The sequence below is a fragment of the Rana temporaria genome, chromosome 12 (genome assembly GCF_905171775.1).
Source record: "Rana temporaria chromosome 12, aRanTem1.1, whole genome shotgun sequence".
NCBI lineage: Eukaryota > Metazoa > Chordata > Amphibia > Anura > Ranidae > Rana > Rana temporaria.
In genome coordinates, this window is record NC_053500.1 from 126945015 (window position 1) to 126960947 (window position 15933).

At 45.5% G+C, this 15933-nt stretch overlaps 1 protein-coding gene across 2 annotated transcripts in view; it reads right to left on the bottom strand.

Annotated features, from left to right (window-relative positions):
* Positions 1 to 15356, bottom strand: part of LOC120918801 (CMP-N-acetylneuraminate-beta-galactosamide-alpha-2,3-sialyltransferase 2-like) — a 62266-nt gene extending 46910 nt beyond the window's left edge. For both annotated transcript variants that reach the window (XM_040330608.1, XM_040330607.1), the window contains exon 1: positions 15151 to 15356. The gene's annotated coding sequence lies outside the window, so the exon portion shown is untranslated. The remainder of the gene's footprint in view (positions 1 to 15150) is intronic.
* Positions 15357 to 15933: the final 577 nt, after the last annotated feature.

The following is a 15933-nucleotide window of genomic DNA, read 5'->3' on the forward strand; positions in this document are numbered from 1 at the left end:
TCAATAGGGTTTAGGTCTGGAGACATGCTTGGCCAGTCCATCACCTTTACCCTCAGCTTCTTTAGCAAGGCAGTGGTGGTCTTGGAGGTGTGTTTGGGGTCGTAATGTTGGAATACTGCCCGGCGGCCCAGTCTCTGAAGGGAGGGGATCATGCTCTGCTTCAGTATTTCACAGTACATGTTGGCATTCTTGGTTCCCTCAATGAACTGTAGCTCCCCAGCACTCATGCAGCCCCAGACCATGACACTCCTACCAACATGCTTGACTGTAGACAAGGGACTTGTCTTTGTACTCCTCACCTGGGTGCCACCACACAAGCCTGACACCATCTGAACCAAATACGTTTATCTTGGTCTCATCAGACCACAGAACTTAGTTCCAGTAATCCAGTCTTCGGCAAACTGTTTGTGGGCTTTCCTGGGCATCATCTTTAGAAGAGGCTTCCTTCTGGGGCAACAGCCCAATTTAATGCAGCGTGTGGCGTATATTCTGAGCACTGACAGGCTGACCCTCCCACCCCTCGAACCTCTGCAGTAATGCTAGCATCAATTATACGTCTATTTCCCAAAGACAACCTCTGGATATGACGCTGAGCATGTGCACTCAAATTCTTTGGTTGACCATGGCAAGATCTGTGTGGAACCGGTCTTGTTAAATCTCTGTATGGTCTTGGCCACTGTGCTGCAGTTCAGTTTCAGGGTCTTGGCAATCTCCTTATAGCCTAGGCCATCTTTAGTTAGAGCAACAATTCTTTTTTTCAGATCCTCAGAGAGTATTTGCCATGAGGTGCCATGTTGAACTTCCAGTGACCAGTATGAGAGAGTGAGAGCAATAACACCATATTTAACATACCTGCTCCCCATTGAGACCTGAGACCTTATAACACCAACAAGTCACATAACACCGGGGAGGGAACATTACTAACATTTTTGTTGCCAGCGGTTTAGACATTAATGGCTGCGTTTACACTGTTATACAAGCTGTATACACTACTTTACATTGTAGCAAAGTGTCATTTCTTCAGTGTTGTCACATGAAAAGATATAATAAAATATTTACATAAATGTGAGGGGTGTATTCACTTTTGTGAGATACTGTGTATCAATATTTACTGAAAATTCACACGTTACAGGTTATGATGCAATTACAATTTTAAACTAGAGTAATGTCCCTATCCCACTCACCAGATGCACCGGTCATCTTCAGCACAATGACCTTGATCCAGCAGGAAGATAGATCCTTTTATCTAATTGGAATAACCACTTTCAACCAGAGAACAGGATCTCTATTACCCAGCTTTAGTAGGAGAGCCCAGGCCAAACTAAGATCACCTTACAGTCTACTCCTGATCAAATAGCGCACCCATCTTGCTATCAGTGTCATTTGAGGATAGTGGTGATTCCTGGCTCTCATGCCACGTACACACGATCATTTTTCGGGATGAAAAAAAACATTGTTTTTCAGCATGTCCAAAAAACATAGTTTTTCCAACTTCATCATTAAAAACGACGTTGCCCACACACCATAGTTTTTAAAAAATGATGAACAAAGCGTGGTGACGTACGACGGCACTCTAAAGGGGAAGTTCTATTCGCCTTTGGCCCGCTTTAGCTGATTCCGTGTTAGTCAAAGACGATTTGCGCTTTTCTGTCTGTTACAGCGTGATGAATGTGCTTACTCCATTATGAACGCTAGTTTTACCAGAACGAGCGCTCCCGTCTCACAAATTGCTTCTGAGCATGCGCAGGTTTTTTACGTCGTTTTAGCCCACACACGATAAGTGAGTGAGAAACTTATATAGTGCAACACATGCAAACTGAATCGCCTCTGGGCTATAATTTTTTACAACCCCAAAAACGAATTTTTTTAAAACGACGTTAAAAAATGCAGCATGTTCGGAAAAAAAATTGTCGTTTTTCAGAAACGGAAAAACGATGTGCAGCCCACACACGATCATTTTAAATTACGTTTTTTAAAAACGAAGTTTTTTTCATGTCGAAAAATGATCGTGTGTACGCAGCATCAGTCTACTTGTGAAGATCGACAGTTATCGCTCCGACTCTACACTCATGAAAAAAGCTACTCATGTATGACCTTAGGTCTTAGCTGAACAGCTCACCGAGACTGTGCTAAATGCTCAGTAAAAATATATTAGCCCTTGTTTTTTGAAATGTAAAAAGAATAAGAAACACATTTTAAGAATCTAAATTTACCTTCAAAACGAGGCGTCAGCTTTTGGCCCAGTGCTGCCAGCTGTAAAATCTAAACAAAATGTTCTGACGATTGGCGAGTGGTGACTCAGCATCCAAATTCAGTAGGAGGAATAGAAAAGAAGACCTTGAAGTGTTACAGCAAACCAGAATTGGCCAGGGACTACCGACAATGGGAACAAATGAGGGTCAAAGCCGCTACAAATGGCACAAGCAGGAGGCTAATATTTGTATAACGAGAACCCAGCAAACACCTACACATACCGTAATCTCTGCGTTGCTTAAGCGGAAGAGGTGGCTTTCTGCCACTGTGCTGTACTGCAGCTGATTAATAAGAGAATAATAAGCAGGTCTGAATCAATAGGCATACAGCAGAACTCAAAGGTCAGACATATGTTCAATGGAAAGGGGCTCTAAGGGGAAAAAAAAAGCCAAAGTAGATGTCAACCTCAAGTGAAAGTGAATCTGACCTCCGCAGTAAAAGCTCTTCAACACTGGGCAATTCAGTAATCAGACAAAATACTGTCATCACTGAGCATGTTAACTTTCAGATTCATCGGAGAATACTTCTGTGTGAACGGTAACATTTAAAAAATGTATCTCCATTACTCAATCACATAACAATGTTGAGAGCTTTTGATGCTATTTCGTTTTCTGTGTTTCAAACACATCTCAAGTCACAGAAAAAGATATTGACTCACAGTGAGTAAGTAACTTGTATAGCGATACAAATGTGAACTAAATCGCCTCAAGGCGCTGTATCCAAATTTGTCGTCTAGCCACGCTTCAGAATAGATGTGTCTTAAGGCCCGTACACACGGTCGGACTTTGGTCCAACAAACTTCCAAATCTGCAAGTTTTCACATTTGTCCGACCGTGTGTACGCTCCATCGGACCAACCTTTTTCGGGTTTCGTCGGACAAAAAGTTCGGTCTGCAAACGGACAAACTTTACGACAGCAAAAGTCCGATGGTGCCTAGTCCGACCGTGTGTACAACAAAGCCATCTGACTTTTGTCCGAAGTACAAACACGCATGCCCAGAACCAATGTTAAAATCAACCAACAATAGCAGAAGTTAACCAAAGGGTGGCGATAAAGAGCAGAAAAGACGTGTGATGTTGGGAAAGTTTTAGAAAAGTTTGCAGAAAAGTCAGAGCGTGTGTATGCTATGGGTGTGACTCACTTAGGACAAATATCCAAGGGAAAGTTTGTCGGATGTCCGACCGTGTGTACGAGGCTTTAAAGGGGTTGTAAAGACAAAAATATTTTCCTCTTAAATTAAAGTCTGACAGTAGCTGATAAAGTAAAAAGTAATGTTTTGCATTATAACTAGTTTGATACCTGTTGAAATCTAGCTGTTTTATTCACCTCCGTCACTCCTGAATCATTATTCTCACTGACTTCCTGGTTTGCGGTGCGCATTCATTCTTGCTACATCACGGCCTAATGGGAACTACAGTTCCCATTAGGCTTAGCCTCCATGCCTGTGAGGGATAAGAGAGCATCTTCATGCAGGGCTGTAGTCATAGGGAGGGGGTGAGCACATTCTGCTTTCCACCATGCAAAACTGCTCAGATGATGGTGGAAAGCAAGAAGAGGAGTGACAGGAAATGGCATTTTCAAACCTGGATTACTGTATTTTGGAGGTCAAAAGAAAAAACGAGGTAAGTGATATTTAAATGCTCTAGCTTACAGCAATCAATTGATCTAATAAAAACAAACCTTTAGTGTTCCTTTAAGTTTTTTTCTGAAGGCCTGATAGTTCACTTCCATCCAAATGTCTGTAGGTAGAGCGTTCCATAGCCGTGGTCCTTGGACTGTAAATCTTCGTTCTCCTTTAGATCTGTAGCGGGACTTGGGGATGTGGAGGCGGTTCTGATTAGTTGATCGTAGGGCCGATTTGGGGTGTAGCGTTTTATTTTCTCGCATAAGTATTGCGGCGTGTTTCCTACAGTCCTACGTTTGAGTAACCTATTTTGGGAGCATTTTAAGTTTGGGACTGTCGACCCTGCCAGAACCCTTCATCTCCCCCCCCCCCCCCTTCTTCCCATTGACACTCGGTTTCCCTTTTTAAAGAGAAAATTCCTTCGGTTTGCGCATACCTCCCAACTTTCCAACTTCAGAATGAGGGACAAATGAGCATACCTCCCAATGAAGTTGGGCAGGGGGGGGGGGGGGGTCCGCGGATCAGAGTTGTTGAGCGGGGGGGGGAATTCCGTGGATCAGAGTTGTTGAGTGAGGGGGGGTTATGGCCAATCGCGGGACCGCAGGGTTTATTGCAAATCGCGGAATTTGCCGCGAATCGCGGGACCGCAGGATTTAGCGCAAATCGCAGTAATCGCGGGGGGTGGGGGTGCCGCGGAATTGCGGGACTCTAGCACTGATCGCGGGACTGCGGGATTTAACGCGAATCGCGGGACAGTCCCGCAAAATCCGGGACGGTTGGGAGGTATGGGTTTGCGGGGATGCATTAGTACTGCTCCTGCAAAACCAGGACTGAGAGCCACACACTATGAGAGGTACAATGTTCAAGCTTAGTCCCCTAAAATACAATGGCTTGGTATCTGCCAAATAGGGACTAATTCACGTTATTTCGTAAGTTGTGCTTCTCTCTCCTTCAGTGCTCTTAATCAATGGCTTTCATACATCCAATAAAACTAGTTCTATTTTGAGTTTGGAGGTTCCCTTCGCTGTTCAGGTTGAATAACAGGAAATGACTGTTGGAGTCTTTAGACCACAGTCTCCTGATTTGTTATAACTATGTTAGGGAACCTTGCCTGGTATTTCTCTAATATATGTAGACTTCTTGGACGAGTTATTATTATTGCCTATTACTGAATTTCGCAGGTTGACGTGTGTTATGATGTCATGTTGTATACACCACATACCTTAAAGGGGTTGTAAAGGTAAAACATTTTTTTCCTAAATAGCTTCTATTACCGTAGTGCAGTCCTCCTTCACTTACCTCATCCTTCCATTTTGCTTTTAAATGTCCTTATTTCTTCTGAGAAATCCTCACTTCCTGTTCTTCTGTCTGTAACTCTTCACAGTAATGCAAGGCTTTCTCCCTGGTGTGGAGAAAGCCTTTTGAGGGGGCGAGCAGGCAAGTAAGGATACTCTCTACTTTGCAGATAGAGAAAGGAGCTGTGTGTTAGTGGGCGTCCTGACACTCCTGCTCGCCCCCTCAAGAGGCTTTCTCCACACCAGGAAGATACCAATTTCTCACTTCCAAGTAAACTTGCCCCCATCATCCGGGCCGTTCTGGCTGGGGGTTAGTCACCCAGAACAGCTTACCGAGGAGGAACAGGAAGTGAGAAATTCAGACAAAGAAAACAAAAGAAAATTTAGAATTTAGAAGGGAAATGGAAGGAAAAGGTAAGTGAACCAACAATGCACTAGCTTAAAATAACCTATTTAGAAAATAAAAAACTAACCTTTACAATCCCTTTAAGTGGTTAAAATGTACACTGAGCTGTAAATGTGCAGCTCTGTATACATTTTTAGAAAGACACGCACAGGAGTTATGTTTTCTCCTGGGGCGATCAAGTTTCCTGAAGATGCTAAACTCAGAAGAAGAAGCAGATGAAGAAGTTGACACCGGCGAGGGAGCTTGTGGAAGCCACATTGTTGGATGGGAAGTGCGTACGATGGACTTTAATTATGTTCAAAGAGGAGCAGCAGTCTTTTTCATGTTAATTAAAAGTCAAAAAGTGTAGCTGCCGACATTTAATAAACACACGATCTCCTGTCCCAGGATATAAAAAACAACAGATAATTTGCTGTTATATGTCCCGTATTTGTTCAGACAAGAAACGTACACCTGAGACTGATTATACTGGGACGCCCCGGGGCGAGCATGTAAACAGTGACAGGTTACCAGCTACAAGTGCTAACTGGTGGTCTGTTGAATGTAAAGAACACTTTGGACCGGTAAGAAATGTTGAATTGGTTTCCTGAAAATTACAACATGCCTCCCAAGTTTCTTGGAAAAGAAGGAAGCTTTTTACCATTTATTTTTTAAGCGGGTCTTCACCCTAAAACTCATCCTCCTCTTGCATTCCACCCCCCCCCCAAAAAATGTTTTTAAACACCAGCAGCACCCCCCCCCCCCCAGATGTCCCGCAGGGCTTCGTGTCCTGACAGCCCTGTGGCAGCTTTGCGCAGATGTACAGGGAAGCCCGCAAAGCTTCCACAGGGGTGTCAGGACACGAAGCCCTGCGGGTTAGTATGGAACTCACAAAACTTTCCCATCTTTGCGCACACTAGGAAAATACATTTTGCAGCAGAGCCCTCCAGCATTTCTGTGCACGCGCCATATGGTGGTGCAAGGAGAGCTGACAGTCACCAGCTCTCTGCTCAGGGAGCTCTGAGAGATCGGTGGTCTTTGATCGCTCGGTTTCAGTTCTCTGTGTTAGTACCGGCAGGGGACAGATGTACCATCGGAACGATGCTGCATCCACCTAGGTAAGTATTATTCCCCAAAAAATTCCCATACTTCTCTTTTAACTGCACCTTTGTTGTACTTTCACTTACCGTATTTATCGGCGTATACCGCGCACTTTTTTCCCCTGAAAATCAGGGCAAAATTGTGGGTGCGCGATATACGCCGATACCCGCTTTCCCGCGCCGAGTTTGAATACTGCGCGGCATATACCGAGCAAAGTAAACTCGTGTATAGTCGGTCAGTCTCGGCTCCTCCTGCGCTCACGTCCTGGACGTACAGGACGTGAGCGCGACAGTAGCCGAGCCTGCCCGAGTGTACTGCGTTCGGTATATGCCGGCGCAGTATTCAAACTCGGCGCGGGAAAGCGGGAAACGAGCGAGGAGGACGCCGCAGAAGGGCGCCGGACCCGACGAAGAGGACATCCGAAGCCGCAGATGGACGCCGGACCCGACGAGGCCGCCGCGCAAGACACCAAAACTAAGTACAAAAATCTTTTTTCCTCAGGAATTTCGGGGGAAACTTTAGGGGTGCGCGCTATACGCGGGAGCGCGCTATACCCCAATAAATACGGTATTTAGAAAATAAAAAACAAACCTTTACAACCTCTTTAAGTGTAACTAAAAAGGCAGCCTTCATCCACACACTGGCTTGTATACAATTTCTGGGCATATTTTAGGCATTTTGCCAAGGCACCACTAAATAAACATCAAGGAACCCCAGGTTGCCTGGGCTGGGCACCCTTGTTGAAAAAGGCTGTGCTTCAAAAGGTGAAATAAGCCTTTATGGCAGAGTTCCGCCTGGGGGAAAACAAAAAAAAAGGTCAGCAGCTATAAATACTGCAGCTGCTGACTTTTAATATAGGGACACTTACCTGTCCATAGAGACCACGATGTCGGCACCCGCAGCCGACCCGTCCCTCAGCTCCGGGTGAAGGTGCTGCCATCCTTACTAAGGGAAACAGAGCCGTGCGGCTTCACAGCCTGTTTCCTACTGCACATGCGCGAGTCGCGCTGCACTTTCTGAATGGTCTCTGCTGTCTTCTAGGACCTGTGCGTCTCCAAGAAGGAGGCGGGAGGGGAAAGGAGGAGGGGCTGGGCATTGCGTAGTTCGCCGCACAGTTTGCGGCGATCTTTCCCTGGAAGAGGGAGCAGATCTCTGTATTTGACAGGTATCCACTCCCCCTCGAAAGGTGCCAAATGTGGCACCCGAAGGGGGGAGGAATTCGATCCGCGGAAGTTCCAATCCTGAGTGCAACTCCGCTTTAATCTGAACTCTGGGTAGATATAAAAGACACAAATTATTGTAGCTCTGTTATTAATACATCATTAATGTATTTTTTTTAAATGCAAACAAAAGACCTGATTTGTAGTATCAGCCTCTTGCAGTCCCTGTACAAACAGAGCTAGGGTGTAAGAGGAAGAAGCAGCACTAGCAGCCAATCAGTTGACAGAAAGACTAATATGATAGGGGGAGAGAGCAGAGTGACCAATAAATGGGGGTCATCATTGTGTCGCTTCTCTTTTCACTGTGCAGTAACAAGGGGGTTCGTCCAGGACAACCTGGGCTCAGATGAATATGAATATGCTGGTGACTAAATTGAAGACATCTAGTGGCAGAAAATATACAATAAGAAAATCTCTGGACTGAAACTGAATATTTCACAAAAAACAGGTTTGTTATTTTATTTTTTAACCACTTAAGGACAGCCGCACGACGATATACGTCGACAGAATGGCACGGCTGGGCACAAGGGCGTACATGTACGTCCCCTTTAAGAACCCAGCCGTGGGATGCGAGCCCGGTCCGAAGCTCCGTGACCACGCGCCCGTGGGACCTGCGGACCCGATCAACGCTGGTGTCCCGTGATCGGGTCACAGGAGCTGAAGAACGGGGGGGGGGGGGGGTGAGTGTAAACAAACCTTCCCCGTGTTTCTCTGTGGCAGTGTCAGTGATCGTCTGTTCCCTGTCATAGGGAACGACGATCAGTGACGTCACACGTCCAGCCACGCCCCCCTACAGTAAGAAACACTCATTAGGTCACACTTAACCCCTACAGCGCCCCCTAGTGGTTAACCCATTCACTGCATAATTTTTACAGTAATCAGTGCATTTTTATAGCACTGATCGCTATGAAAATGACAATGGTCCCAAAAATGTGTCCGCCATAATGTCGCAGTCGCGAAAAAAATCGCTGATCGCCGCCATTACTAGTAAAAAAAAAATGATAAATAAAAATGCCATAAAACTATCCCCTATTTTGTAAACGCTATAACTTTTGCACAAACCAATCAATAAACGCTCATTGCGATTTTTTTTTTAACCAAAAAATATGTAGAAGAATACATATCGGCCTAAACTGAAGAAAAAAAAAGTTTTTTTTAATATATTTTTTGGAGATATTTATTATAGCAAAAAGTAAAAAATATTGGCCCGGATTCAGAGAGCAATTGCGCCTACGTAACCATAGTTACGCAGCGCAATTGCTTACTTGCGCCGGCGTAACGAATGCTCCTGATTCAGGAACCTCGTTACGCCGACTGCAGCCTAAGATATGCGTGGCATAAGGCTCTTATGCCCGCATATCTTAGGCTGCATTGTTGCGATGGCCGCTAGGTGGCGTTCCCGTTGTGCTCAGCGTATAGTATGCAAATTGCACACTAACGCCCGTTTCACAACGTTACACGAGCCCTGCGTACGCAGTTTACGTCGTTTGCGTACGGCGGTTTTCGCGTAAGGCTGCCCCCGCTATTAGCAGGGGCAGCCAATGTTACGTATTCCCGTCGTTCCCGCGTCGCGAAATTTGAACTTTACGTAGTTTGCGTAAGTGATTCGTGAATGGCGCTGGACGCCATTCACGTTCACTTTGAAGCAAATGACATCCTTGCGACGTCATTTGCCGCAATGCACGTCGGGAAAGTTTCCCGACGGAACATGCGCTCTACGATCGGCGCGGGAACGCGCCCAATTTAAATGATTCCCGCCCGCTACGGGATCATTTAAGCTGCGCACGCTTACGCCGGGCAATTTTAAAGAGCGCACACGCAATTTACGGAGCTACTGCTCCGTGAATCGAGGGTAGCGCAGTAAATTTGCGGGGGCGCAGGGCAAAAACGGTATAAAACCTACGTAAAAAATGCATAAATGTTACTGAATCTAGCCGCTCTATTTTTGTTTATAACGCAAAAAATAAAAACCGCAGGGGAGATCAAATACCACCAAAAGAAACCTCTATGTGTGGGAAAAAAAGGACGCCAATTTTGTTTGAGAGCCACGTCGCACGACCGCGCTATTGTCAGTTAAATTGACGCAGTGCCGAATCGCAAAAAGGGGCCAGGTCCTTTACCTGCATAATGGTCCGGGTCTTAAGCGGTTAATGAGATTTATTTTTTTATTTTTTTGACAGGAGTAATGCAATGAAGCCAAATGTGTGCGGGGTAACGCACCACAACAATCTGACCATAACGAACTTTTATTTTAGCACAAATGATTTCTGAAAGATACGATTCTTTAATGGAAGAATAATTACACTGAATGACCGTGGAGAATAATCATCCTTTGTATAGAGGTCTGCAACATGAAGAACATTTTCTAATGGGAGTTTCCAGGGAGGGGTGGGGCCCGGCTGCATTAAAGATAAACAGTACAGATGCCTGCCCGTCTAAAAGCAAATTGGTCCTGGAAAAGCTCCTACACATGAACATTTACTATCTCATCTTGTGCACTCCCAGCCAAGAAAAATAACCGAATTAGGATTACAAATTTCCCCAGCTACCATGAAACTGCACGGTGTAGACATTACTCATTATAGAACTACCTAGACATCAGAAACCCGCAACCCACTAAAATCAAATTCTGCATAACGGCCCGACTGTTACCGACTTCCAGGGACAGTCCCAACCTTTGATAGCCTGTCCTGGAAATATTCCAAATATTAAACTTCAAGGAATTGCTGCTTTTCGTGATATTTTATACGTCTTCACTGTTTTTTCAAAATGCTTCATGCATATTTTTCTATCTCTGGGGCTGATGCATGAAAAATGTGCTACAAATTTTGTTGTTGCCCACAGAAACCCACCATCTTCCAACTGTCATTAATGCAGTTCAAAACTAAAACATATTAGGTGAGGTTGAAAAAAAAAAAAAAACAAGTCCAACCAATGTGTGTGATTTTATGTCAGTATTACATTGTATATCCCTGTATGTTGTGGTCGTTCAGGTACTTATCTAATAGTTTATTGAAACCATCGAAGCCCCCCGCTGAGACCACCGCCTGTGGAAGGGAATTCCACATTCTTGCCGCTCTTAGGCGCGTACATACGGTCGTTCCAAACCGATGAGAATGGTCCGACGGGCCGTTTCCATCGGTTCACCGCTGAAGTGGCCTGATGGTCTGATGTGCGTACACACTAGGGTTGTCCCGATACCACTTTTTTAGGACTTTTTTAGGACTGAGTACAAGTACCGATACTTTTTTTCAAGTACTCGCCGATACCGAATACCGATAGTTTTTTTAAATGTGCCCCCAAATGCAGCCATGTCCCCCACGAATGCAGCGATGTCCCCCACATATGCAGCCATGTCCCCCACATATGCAGCCATGTCCCCCACATATGCAGCCATGTCCCCCACATATGCAGCCATGTCCCCCACATATGCAGCCATGTCCCCCACATATGCAGCCATGTCCCCCCACATATATATGCAGCCATGTCCCCCACATATGCAGCCATGTCCCCCACATATGCAGCCATGTCCCCCACATATGCAGCCATGTCCCCCACATATGCAGCCATGTCCCCCACATATATATGCAGCCATGTCCCCCACATATATATGCAGCCATGTCCCCCACATATATATGCAGCCATGTCCCCCACATATATATGCAGCCATGTCCCCCACATATGCAGCCATGTCCCCCACATATGCAGCCATGTCCCCCACATATGCAGCCATGTCCCCCACATATGCAGCCATGTCCCCCACATATATATGCAGCCATGTCCCCCACATATGCAGCCATGTCCCCCACATATGCAGCCATGTCCCCCACATATATATGCAGCCATGTCCCCCACATATATATGCAGCCATGTCCCCCACATATATATGCAGCCATGTCCCCCACATATATATGCAGCCATGTCCCCCACATATGCAGCCATGTCCCCCACATATGCAGCCATGTCCCCCACATATGCAGCCATGTCCCCCACATATGCAGCCATGTCCCCCACATATGCAGCCATGTCTCCCCATACCTAGATGCCGCCGCCTAGTTAATCAGCGTGCGTGGAACATTACAGCTTTCATTTGAATAGCTGTGTGTTCCCCGCCGCGCCGCGTATAGACACTCCCCCTTGCTCGGGATTGGACGGGTGATCTGCACTTTGATAGACAGATCACCCTTCCAATCCCGAGCAAGGGGGAGTGTCTATACGCGGCGCGGCGGGGAACACACAGCTATTCAAATGAAAGCTGTAATGTTCCCCGCACGCTGATTAAATAGGCGGCGGGGGCTTTGCGGTATGCGGGGCATTGCGGCGGCGTAGTATCGGATCTGGCATCGGGGGCATTTGCGGGAGTACAAGTACTCCCGCAAAAGCTCAGTATCGGTCCCGATACTGGTATCGGTATCGGGACAACCCTAGTACACACCATCGTTCCAAAAACCGATCGGGTCAGAACGCAGTGACGTCAAACACACAACGTGCTGAATAAAACGAAGTTCAATGCTTCCAAGCATGCGTCGACTTGATTCTGAGCATGCGTGGGTTTTGAACCGATGCTTTCTGTACTAACCATCGGTTTGGACCGATCGGGCAGCGGGTCATCGGTTCGACTTTAAAGCATGTTTTAAAATTTTGGACCGAAGGAAAACAGACCGATGGGCAATACACACGGTCGGTTTGGACCGATGAAACTGAACCTCGGTCCATTCTCATCGGTTTTGTCCTACCGTGTGTACGCGGCCTGACAGTAAAGTACCCTCTACGTAGTTTAAAGGGGTTGTAAAGGTAAAAAAAATCCTAAATAGCTTCCTTTACCTTAGTGCAGTCCTCCTTCACTTACCTCATCCTTCCATTTTGCTTTTAAATGTCCTTATTTCTTCTGAGAAATCCTCACTTCCTGTTCTTCTGTCTGTAACTACACACAGTAATGCAAGGCTTTCTCCCTGGTGTGAAGAAAGCCTCTTGAGGGGTAGGGGCGAGCAGAAGTGTCAGGACGCCCACTAACACACAGATCCTTTCTCTATCTGCAAAGTAGAGAATGTCCTGACTTGCCTGCTCACCCCCTCAAGAGGCTTTCTCCACACCAGGGAGAAAGCCTTGCATTACTGTGTGGAGTTACAGACAGAAGAACAGGAAGTGAGGATTTCTCAGAAGAAATAAGGAAACCTGTCACTCACAGCAAAGGGGCGGAACGGACTAAGGTTTTGCTCTGTAAGTCCGTTTTATTTCACTGAACAATAAAAGAGGATTGCTCAGAGCGGGATTAACTCTTTGTGGCAAGACTGGGCACAGATGATAGGAAATTTTATACTGTACATTGTGACATGAAAAAAAAAATAATAATTTGGTTTACATCCACTTTAAGACTTTACAACCACTTCAAACTGCAGGCAAAGCAGCTGCTGCATTTTCCCCTGCAGCAAAGCAATGTCGCGTTTTACTGAAAAGCTCAAATGCACCTCAACAGGACATGCAACACCCTAAAAACCGCAATACAAAGCAAAGCAGGTAAAACACAGCCTCTGAACTGCTCAATTAAAGTCAATGAATGGGATGTTGATGATCTGTGCCTGACACCCATTCCAAATGCAGAAAAACAATGATCATCAATATAGGCCCTTATTAAATCAAAGAGGGAGAATAACAATGAAATTCTATTTTTTTTAAATGATAATGTGATTTGAATCTCTAGATTCTTAAAAAAAAAAATAACTGATTGGTTACATAATCTAATTGAATGTTTCCAGGATATCTATTTTCAATTCAACAATATAAACTAAATCTGAAAGTCATCATAAAACACAACAAACATTATTTTGATATTTAGCCGATTAGTTTGAAATATAGAATTCTATTAGGCCCCTTTCACACGTACGGACCGTATGTCCGTATTTCATCAATCTGTTTTCGGATGAAATACGGACATACATGTATCCCTATGGGATAGTGGGTATCAGCAGATGAACATCCTCTGACACCCGATCTCATCGGTCCCCGCTGTGGTCCGATTCTGCAGACGCAGGAAAATCCTATTTTTCCATCCGTCTGCGGATCCTGTGAACACGGACAGACGGTGTTCATCCAATCCCCCCCATAGAGCAGAGCAGAGGTCTGACAGGGCGGTCCCTGTCACCTGCCGGCTCAGCGGGGATCAACGGAGCGATCCCCGCTGAGCAAGCGGATGAGAAAGGTACCGATCCTCACGGGATCCGTACGTGTGAAAGGCGCCTTAATGGAACAAAATTGAACATGGGTGCTCAACCTGTGGCCCTCCAGCTGTTGCAGAACTACAAGTTCCATCCTGCGCCTTTAAGGGCTCTTTCACACGGAGCGGACCGTTTCTGGGTCCGCTCCGTGTGTCTCTGTCGGCTCAGCGGGGTTCCCCGCTGAGCTGTCGGCGGATAGGGCGGTCCCCGCACACAGTGCAGAGACCGCCCTGTCTCAGCTCCGCTCTGCCCTATGGGGAACCGGATGCAGACGGACCGTCTGTCCGTCTGCATCAGTTCCGTTCCGCCGGACGGAAGAAAAATAGGGTTTTCTTCCGTCCGAAAACCGGATCCCGACGGACGCGGATGTTAGCGGATGCTCCATCCGCTAACGGACGCGATCCCATAGGGATGTATTACAAGTCCGTTAACGGACTTGTAATAACGGACAGGCGGAGCGGATGTCTGAAAGGGGCCTAAGAGTCATGCTTGTACCTGTCAGACTTGCAGTTCTGCAACAGCTGGAGGGCCACAGGTTGAGCACCCATGAAATAGAAGCTACCATTAGACAGTGCTGTGAATTGCTGGTTGATAAATGACATTTTATCAAAGTGTACCTGAAAATTATCTTAAATGGCAGATCCATGCAAAACAAATCTTTCAGTTTTTAGTAGATGCTGAAATGACACAACGCCTTTATATATATCTTGGATACCACCCCGTCCGTCCGTCCCCCCCCCCGGTTTTTCTGCCCACAACTCAGTCATTCTTCTCCTGCTGCACAGCAAGGGTCTCACTTCATCTGCTGCATTTTTTTAAAGTATAAATAATAAATCCAAAAAGGGAGAACGCAAGCCTTTGTCATGAGGCCTGCTGCAGGTAGGAAGACCAAGGTACCTAAGTGCAGAGAATTAGCTTTTGATATATAATAATCTGACAGGTGATTCAAAGTCCAACCTCAATCAAACATTAAAAAACATCACTTTTCGGCGGACCATTTATCCAAAATGTTGCCAATTCTGGTTCTGGACAATCCCTCCCCATATTGTGACATTACCTTTGGGTTCCGAAACCTCTCAATCGATCTGGAAATTTCTGTCGTGTCATCAGAATAAGTAGAAGGCAGCAGCTTACATATAGACTGTATGCTGAACGCTGCTTACATCCTTTCTAGAACCTCCCCCACACCCAGACAGGAAACATCAGTGCAGTTAGCAGGAGATGTTTTTCTAACTGGACTGTGGAGGTTACATGAACTCGCTCCATACAGCCACTATACACGGTGTTGGAGCTGGTCCTCTTGGCGCCCGCACGGTTATATTCCTGTCCATCTGCTGACCTCACCCTCCGCTCACTTATCTATGGAACACACACAACCGAAAATATCCTGAAACAAAAATACAAGAACACTACATGTTACTAATAACAGGAGAATAAAAATAAAAATAAATGGAGTACTGGATCTGTTTAGGGCAACAAAAAAAAAAAAAATTTTTTTTTTGTGAAAATCATCTTTTGGAATAAAAAAAAAAAAAAAGATAGAAAAGAAATAAAGTTTAACCACTTAAGCCCCGGACCAATATGCTGGCTAAAGACCCAAGGGGTTTTTACAGTTCGGGACTGCGTCGCTTTAACAGACAATTGCGCGGTCGTGCGACGTGGCTCCCAAACAAAATTGGCGTCCTTTTTTCCACACAAATAGAGCTTTCTTTTGGTGGTATTTGATCACATCTGCGGTTTTTAGTTTTTGAGCTATAAACAAAAATAGAGCGACAATTTTGAAAAAAATGCAATATTTTTTACTTTTTGCTTTAATAAATATCCCCCAAAAACATATATA